A 9,544-nucleotide genomic window follows, 5' to 3' on the forward strand; every position below is an offset into this window, starting at 1 on the left:
TGTTCTGCCCCGAAGATGTCCAACACCATCTTAGTCTGGACCAGGGTTGTAATAGTTTTGCAATTTTCATCAGTTTTTACCAATTGTTTGCTAGTTTAGTTTTTATTTTCTGAAAATCCTTAGTTTCAATTTAGTTTTATTTGTGTTTTGCAAAAATTAAGTGTAACAAAATCCCAGTTCCATCATATCAGTCATGCTCTTCTGGTTATCCTTGGGTGTTGAGACTAATAACTATTAACTCTTGCCGCACCGTGTGGTCCTAATTTTGGTTCAAGTGAATTGATAACCTTTTGAAGGCGATTGTTTCACACCTTTATTTAGATGTCCCAGTCCTGTTGTCTCGGGATACATCACGCTGCCTTATCTGGGGTTAGCTGTTTTCTGGGGATGCGGGTTGAGTGGGTGAGCTCTTCAAGGAGGGGGAGTGTGCTCCCCCTGATGAGGTCTTCTAGGTAAGCTAGGTTAGCCTTCTTGTGTGAGCTTTACAAGTGCCCTTTAAGGTTAGTGGGACTTTTAGTTTTATAAATGTCCCTCATGTCCCCCTGATGACCCAGTATTTCATTTTTGCACACTGTAGTACACATTTTAGTTTTTGCTTGTAGCTCGCATACTCTACTTGCCACTCCTCTAAGTCCTGATGTTTCTTAGAGAGGGCAACAGTACCTTTAAAATTATATCACACGTGTGGGGGTGTGGCCTTGCCAATTGTTTTGCCCACCTTTTCAAAATGGCTGGCGTGCCCACAAGCACATTTCATGGAAAAAGAAAGGTAAGCTTGATATTTACATTTAAAATGTTTTGTTAAACTCAGATTTTTATTTTATTCTTTTTGCAAGTACCCCTCCTCGGTGGCGAGAAACTGTTGGTGTGGTCAAGTGGGTGCTCTGGAAACAAACGCTCAGGACAGAACAGTCATCAGTCATGTACTTCCTACAAATTTTGCATATGTTTTATTCCATATTGATCCTCTGAGTGTAATGGTACATTTTAATTTGAATTTATCCAAACTAAACACAATATTTTCTTTATTTACTTTGCTCTTGTTCTTTTTCAGTACCACATCCTATCAAATGTCCCTGTCGATTATATTCTACATTTAATAACTTACTATTTCAAGTGAGAACCTAAATCACGTGGACCAATGTTTATTATTGCATATCTCTATTCTGAATGTGGCCAGTCATTCATAGGTATTGTTAAATTTTGGCGATTTTCCTCTATAAAATTTAATTGACTTTTTTACAGTGGCCCGCTGTGGTTAATAGTAACATATTCCAGTCATGAGTGATATCAATAGTTATCTCCACTGTAGCATTTGGCATTCCCAATAATATAACATGATACCTTAATCAAAACACAGCTAATATAGCACAGTTTTCTTAATGCAAACATCAGTAACTCAAAATCAGCAACCACAGTGTTAAGTCTGCAGTTCATACTTATGTGAAGCTAGAGTCTCCTCCTCCAGTCTCTCTTATCCTCCTGCTCCTGAAAAAACAAAACAAAACAAAGCGAAGCATCCACCCTTCTCTTGTCGGCTGGGTGAATTGTTTATTGGCATTTACTAATCCTAAAGTGGGTGCAGTCATTGTCTCAGTATCAAGTCAGTCAAAACTTTTAGTCGTCAGTCCATCACAGTCCATTCACATGCATACCTCCATACACATTCATACCAGATGTTGCTGATAATGGAGTCTCACGCGTGACCTATTCGAGCATCCATCACCAGCAAGATGACGTCATCATTTTAAAGGAAAACAATTCCTTGTTGTTTTTTTGGGCCGGATTGACTCGGTGCAATCCTTTTAGACTCAGAACTTCTCAGTGTTCCCTATAAGTGAATTTCTCCCAAGCCAATTACAATCATGGAGAAGCACACTTTGCAACTGTTTTTATAAGAATATTTCATAGCGCTTTAAATTTCAATCTTTCAGGCCTGGTTTAAAGAGCTGATTGTTAAATCATAAACTCACAAAATATCAACATATCACCACCGGTGGATCACACCTCTCAGATTTTCTTATCTCAGTGCACTGTAACAAAACGAAAACAGACATAACCAACAAAACACTAACAACAATAACACAAACTAGGGCCCGTTGCAGACATGTCCAAGCATAAAACTATCCTCTCTCGCTTACGAGAAAGAACACAAGCCAAAGCTCACTGAAAATCAAGCTAGCGCTAAACAAAACCAAACAATCAACCAGAAATTCACAGGAACATTTTGCTTCCTGCCGGGACAATATTGTGTGGGAATGAGAACCTCAGGTGCCGTAACACCTTTTGTTCCTCCTTGAATTAAAACTCAATCACAGAAAATGCCGTACTCCGGCCTAAAACTTACACTATTAATTCATCATTTTCACTCTGTGCCACTGTTCCTCATCAGGGCTGTGTGAAGCACAGCAAAGAATTCAGTCAAGGCCTTGAGCCATAAACAGACATCACGCACAGACATTGTTTTCATAACCAAACCGTTTTAGAGCTTATTCCTAAAATCTACATAAATGCCTTCTAGGTGACATATAACACATTCTAAGTAATCAATGGCTCCTCATAAAAATTATGCATTGGGATGTTTGTGTGCAGCATTTTGCATATCAGCATAAGCAAAGCATTCTTCATTGCATCAGCGTGTGTGTGTGTGTGTGTGTGTGTATGTGGATCACTTCTCAGTGAATCAGCATTCCAATGTGTGTGTGTGTGTGTGTGTGTATATGTGTGTGTGTGTCATTTCTCACTCACTCAACGAGTGCACGTGTTCATGTGTGTATTTCACTTCATTCTGAATCTGTGTGTTTGGAGACGTGTGTGTGTGTGTGTGTGTGTGTGTTTGTTTCTCTGAGTCAGTGCATGTAGATGTGTGTGTTTGTGTGGGTGTTTGTGTTCATCACTTTCCTGTTCTGGTGTTCTGGGTAAACCACTGCCTGAAGCATGGCCTGGGGTCCTGCCCCCCTCCTTTTCAGTTCGTTTGCGACCATTGCTGCTGCTGCTGCCCAAAGTTCTGTCCGTCCTGGTTCTGACCCCAATTGGGGCAGTCCTTTCTCCAGTGTCGATGTTCACCGCAGGTGAAACCTGCATCTTCTTCTGTGTTTTTGTCCATTCTGAGGTGCCTTCTGTCCTCAGTTACTCCTCTTGTCTCGGTCACGCCCTTTTTCGCCACCCGATCATCCGTGTTGGTCCATCACTGTCCTGCACAGTGTGAATGCAAAGTTATCAAGGTCAGCATTCTTTCGCTCGGCCTTACTTTTCATTCGGGCTTGGCGGGCGTCTCGTCACAGCTCTGTCAGCTGACGCAGTCTGGGAATTTTCCCCCGTGTAGTGAAACGGGCCTTAGGTTTAGTGCTCTCCGTCTCGGCTGCATGAGATCACATTCCTGCAGGTCTGTTGACATTCTCAGGTCGTTGTTGTGGGTCCAGCTGTTGCAGCATTTGGTCAGTGTCACGTATGGGGGAGAGCAGGAGTCCAGTCAGCCTCGGCTTTCAGGGCCGGCAAAGCAGCCTGTAATTAAATATGTATAGAAAAAACAAAAACAAAACAAAAACAAACAAAAAACAAAAACAAACGAACAGGAAAATGATGTTGTGTTGGCTGTGTTATTCAGAGGGGAGACAATGGGGCCAGGCCCTGTGTCAGCCTTCTCTCCCCCTTTTTTTGTTTTTTGTCTCCCGATATAATCAACTCCTAACCCACCAAGTTGACAGGACAACACCGGTATATGTTAAAATTCTTAAGATCATGTTTAAAAGCCCAAAAAAGGAACTTTCTTTCATTCAGTAATCACTTTTATTAATCAATCAACAGAAAACATGTCACAATTTGAATCTTTTAACCACTAAATTTGTTGTGTCTTGCCTGGTTGGTTAGACCAGTGTTCCTTTTTTTTTTTTTTTTTAGTTAAATTGTTGTCCTGCAACCCAGAGGGTTTCTTTGTCAGTAATGTATAGACTTCATCATTTAAGTATGTTAATTTTTCTTTAACCTTGCTGGAAAATCTTCACGTGTTCATGAGTGTAAGCTGTTTCTTCATTGCGTGTATGTGCATTTGTATAAAAGCAGGTTAATTTTATCTTTTCTCAAACTAGGCGTTACCTTAAAAGGAGCCTTTCTCTCAGATTTCTCTGCTTGTGTGTGTTTTTGTTTCACCTTTTTGTTGTGATGCTCCGGACGCCTTCCCAACCTCCACAAGTCCGTTGGCCCCAATTTTATGTGTTAAAACTTCTCTTAATTTCTCCTCTAATTCTCTCCTCGCTGCTGTCTTTTTCACAGCTGCTGATTCGTGCTGGGTGTGGTTCCCATTACCTATAATTTTGCTTCGGCCGCTGTGCTTGTGGGGGCAGTTGGTCCAGGTCCGCAGCTTCCTGTATTAACACACTAAGAGATTTATTTAATTTCATTTTCATCACTGTTAAACAGATAAGCAGGCAACACGCCTACCTTGACAGCGTAAACTGTACGCCAGTCTCCCAACACATTCCTCTCTGTACTCCTCCATAATTCTCCACTGCACACCTCTTACTATCTCTCCTTTTTATTTTTATTACACCACAGAGTAATACACCCAATTATGCCCGTCTATCTCTATGTGGCTCCAAATTCCCTCTTTATTCTAATTTCACACTCGTCAGGGGACAGGCACACAACAATTTCAACCACTGAAACGAGGAATTCAACCTTTTTATATTTCTTTACTAATCTAGACTCAACGTTTGTTCGCAAAATGTGTCTTGTTCTAGTCCGGAATAAATGTGAACCCGTGATTACACGGCCGTTCCAGTGTTATTTCCGTAGCTATGCGGGGGCCCTCACCTCCCCAAGTCACCACCTCGGCACCCGGACGACGCCGGTCCTGGCCACGCGTCCACGGACAGGAGGGTCGCCACTCCTAGGGCAAAGTTCCACAGGTACACTAGGCATCAACCTTTGATCCTAAAATGTGTATTTGCTCTAATGTCCTCCTAATCAAACACATCAACCGTCACTGTCACTGTGTTCACGCTTCTCACTTCACACAAAACACACTCAGAGCGCGCCTCACTCACACTCTCACTCAGGGCGCGCTTTACCCACAAGACAGCACCCAGAGCGCGCTTCGCAGCTTCACACACACTCTCACTCAGCGGGAATTTTACACAGAAACCTCTGAGCTCAACTATTAGATCTTCTTAAAGCACACTGCACCATAGACCAAAATACCCCTTTCTCTGCGATTATGACCGCCACCACGGGGCAAAGTCGCATCATAAAAGTGATGCTTGCATCCCCGAAGTTATACCTGACATCATAAACCAGGTGTTGCTATGTACTTAATTTTTACTTTGTATTATGACCGCAGCCCTTTATACTCGACTGACGCCACAAACCACCGTCAAAACCTCTATCCAATGTACTAAAACTAGCACCAACCACTACTGCACTTCACGGCCGCACCACCGGAACACGCCGTATCATAAACCAAACCTACGGACGTGTTTCGCTCTCGCGTTGCCAGCGTCCAACTGCACCGTGAAGCCAGCATCTGCTTTTCCTTAAATCAACTTCTATTTCATAGCCGGCAAAAGCCAGGACGTCACTGACACCATAAACAAAATAAACAAACCTCGACTTCAATGTACTGGACTAATGGCTGCGTCTTCAGAATAAATTCTAATGTATTATTGCTACAGAAGCCAGTATTAGACAAAATTAAATGTGGAAGGTAAAGTGGCTGCAACTAGTCCAACGTAGTATGTTATTAGTATCTCGGTAGAAGCAGATTACTGCAACTAGTCCAACGTAGTATGTTATTAGTATCTCGGTAGAAGCAGTTTACTGCAACTAGTCCAACGTAGTATGTTATTAGTATCTCGGTAGAAGCAGTTTATTTAACACACTGGAATTCAGCCTCAACTTATGTTGTTAGTATCTTGCGCCAAAAACCAGACACCGACAAATTTACTGTGAAAATACATGTGACTCAGCGAACAGATTAATTTGGAAAGCCCAATATGCACATTTGGTATTTATAATACAACAGGCTGTGCTTACCTTTCTGTTTTAGGCCGGCCTTCTGTTCACTTTGCCCCACGATCTCACCAAAGGCCAAATCTACACCTCCTCAGCACACCAAAGATCCGGGTCACACGGCACCAAGTTGTTGAATTCTCCCAATTCTTTGAATCTTTGGGCTGAAGGAGGGACAATACTCGGTGATACTAGAGTGAGCGCTGATCACAGGAGATTGCTTGCAGGTGCGGGAGCCAGGGGCGGGAGTCCACAGTGAACTCCGCCCCGGTGGTGCGCAGAGCACAAGAGGGAAGAGAGAAGGGACAATAGAGGTAAAAACACTTGTAGCCAGACTGGGCTAGCCGGGAAGGCACAGGGCCATGACACAGAATTGTTTGAAGGTGAGTTTTATTTGGAGCCAGTCTACATCATGCAGTTAGCATCATTGTTCTGTAGCTGCTACATCGTGCGATCAACATTATTTCCATAACTGTAAAAAGAAGAAGAAAAAAAACAGTTTTACATAACAAGAGTGACGACTTTTAGAACAACGACCACAGGATGTAAGAGTCTAACTCTGTCTGGGGCAACAACTGCTAACACAGCGAGAGAATATTTGCAGTGAAAAAGGCATGATTTTGTTTTTATAATGTAGCCTCATAAAATAATGTAGCATGAAATGCCTCTGGCCTTAGCAGTAGCTCTGGGTTACCGCTCATATTTGCAGTTCACATTAGAGCAGATAAAAGCACTGTTTAATTCCTCGCTCCTTCGCTCTTGATTCGATCATAATGCTGATGAGCGCTGCAAACACAAGCATCGTGAAGAGGGATGTGAGAGGACCTTTTGCTCCTTTGCATCGCTTCATTTCAAGCGTGATGTAAATTTTCTGCTATTTCAGAGCAAGTAGTCAATTGCTGACAATAGACACTACCCTTGCTGTCTAACCGTTTTTTTCTTTTTCTTTTTTTTACTGTGCTCGGCTGGTTGTTGTGGTGCACTTCAGCGGATGTGTGGAAGATATCATCTTAAATCAGACTCAGCTGAAATCAGAGAGTTGCAGATCCAGGGGACGACATTTGCTGTTATTTTGTTAGAGCAGAAACATGGTCTTTTTATCTGGCAGTGTCATTTTAGAAGGTCATCTTTCTCCACAAAGACTAAACTCATTAAATTCATCACGCTGGCACAAACTGTTACAGACATCATACAGATGTATGCAAAAGGCCCCAATTCCAATTGTCTGGCTGAAATTAGCAATCAAGATCTCAAGACAAAGTAAATTTATTCAACCTAAAATAAAGGAGGAAATTACACATTCAAACCTTTGGTGTCGAAGTGCCTAAACGCTAAATGTGGGATGTGTTTATTAGTTATATTTATAAAATCTATCTCTTCTTTGTCCCCTGAGTAACCCAGTTTTATTATCAAAGAGGTTTTGTGGTAATGGGATTTTAAATATCTCCCATGCATCATGTTTTATGAAAACACTTTCTTTTAGTTAGAATAAATTGGATGTGTTAACTTGCTGGGTTGCTGTTGGAGCATGAGCATAGCATTTAATCTTTGGGAAAAAAAAAACATTGTATAAATGCGTTACAAAAGATTCATGCAGCCTGTGTGAAATCACCAGTTGGTTAGTGGACTTTTATAAATAGAATGATACTAGAATTTCTTTTTCAGTGGTCTGCTGGTGGAAATAGCTGCATATCAAGCGATATAATAATATCTAAGATTATGCATAAATATATCCAAAAGGCATCACCACCAAATGTAGTGCTGAGGTGAGGCTCTTTAGTTAGCACCCACTCTGTTGCTCAGTGTGGCTGCGCTCTCAGTCATGCATAACTAAGTCTTGATATAACTTAAATAAGGAGCTATAAAAATGTACCCATCATAAAGTTCTAATGAAATTATCTATAAAATTATTTAAAAATTTTTTTTTCCAGCTGGACAAAGAAACTGCAGTTTTTGGCACTTCCAGAAGCTGCATCAGCGCTGTTAGCTCGTTAACGCGTTAGTGCCGTGCAGCCCCATGCACAGGGCAATCCGCGCTAACTCGCTAACAGAGAATTGCCGCATTAATGTGTTTGGCAAAAAGGCAACAAAGTATTTCCCAAAATATCAAACTAGACTGGTAAAAAGTCTGTTTATGACACATATTTTTAGCTTGCAAACACCTCCAGCATGTGGTAGTATGCTGTATCTAACTTTTAGACCAAGGAGTAGTAATTCTGTTTCTGACAAAATGTTATTTTGACAAATAACACTCGCCTCCTCTTCTGAATCTGTAGTTATAAATATCCAACACCCTCAAAACTCAGCAGCCAAAACGCTAAAAGACACACACAAACTCTTTTTCTAACCTTCCTGTGAATGCATATATTGATCAATTCCTCCTACTTATTACTCACATAGCATCGCAGGGTCTTGTGCCTCAGTATGCTGTTGCTCTGATTTATTTACTACCACCCATATGTTCCACTCACAGGATGCCTTGTCATCCCCCTCATTTGGAATTAAAGAGCTAGCAGAGCCCTAGCTGTGTTGCTATCTCTCTTTAATGTCCCTGCAGTCCATCATCTGTTCACTTCTGGCTGCACAGCTTTGAAGTTCATAAACTGTGAAGCAAAGGATGGCTGATCTGATGGTCACTGCAGCTGAGGCAGAAAGGAACCGGTCAATAAACCCAGAGAGCGAGATGCCTTTTGCAGAACTGTAGACAGACATTAAAGCGGGGCATGTAAAATCACGCATCCGAGCACATTTTTACCTTTTTGACTCTCGCTGTCGTTCTGTCTTTGAGAGTGTTTGGGTGCGGAGTGGAAGGGACACGTGGAGGGCTCTTCAGCGCTCTTCAAGGATAGCTAAACGCCTATGATAAAAAGCTCCCAACAGCTCAGGATGTGAGCAATTATTGGGGTTTTGATTTCTTTTTGAAAGCCTGGTGGTTGTTTTCCTCTGTGACTTTACTGATGGAGCTTCTAAACACATTTGTTTGGACTGCTTTACTATGATTAGATGTGGCACTGCTGACATTAAAGGTTAGATTTAGTCAGTTGTACTTCTAATCATAGAGAACCCATTGTCCTATCCAGCAGACTGAGCGAGAGGCCCGTGTCTTTGCTTTATCTCAGTCAGACAAAGAAACAGAAGCTGAGACAGTCAGGCAAACACAGCCGTTTGGTTTACATTTTTTATTTTTAGCTTTTATTTTGAGATTACCACCAGCTGAGTCTACCCCACCACTATACACTTGTCACATGTGACATGGGTATTGCATGAATACATCACACGACCTCAGGAAATCAGTATGCAGGACAATTCCTGGAGCTGTTATGAGGCAGCTGTTCAGATATAATGAATGTGTTAGAGACCAGACATCATGTAAAGGGAATGTGGGGAAAAAATGAAGTTCACTTGACCTCAATATATTCCCCTCAGCTCCTGAAAATTGCTTTTGCTTTGGTCCTTCCACTTGATATCTTTTTGCCGATCACAAAGAGTCACAAAGATCCACTGAGTGTCCTCTGTGTCTGTGCACCGTCAGCGCTGC

Source organism: Diplotaxodon limnothrissa, linkage group LG23, assembly GCF_057381915.1.
Source record: "Diplotaxodon limnothrissa isolate DT_005_m linkage group LG23, D_limnothrissa_male_GT1.1, whole genome shotgun sequence".
NCBI lineage: Eukaryota > Metazoa > Chordata > Actinopteri > Cichliformes > Cichlidae > Diplotaxodon > Diplotaxodon limnothrissa.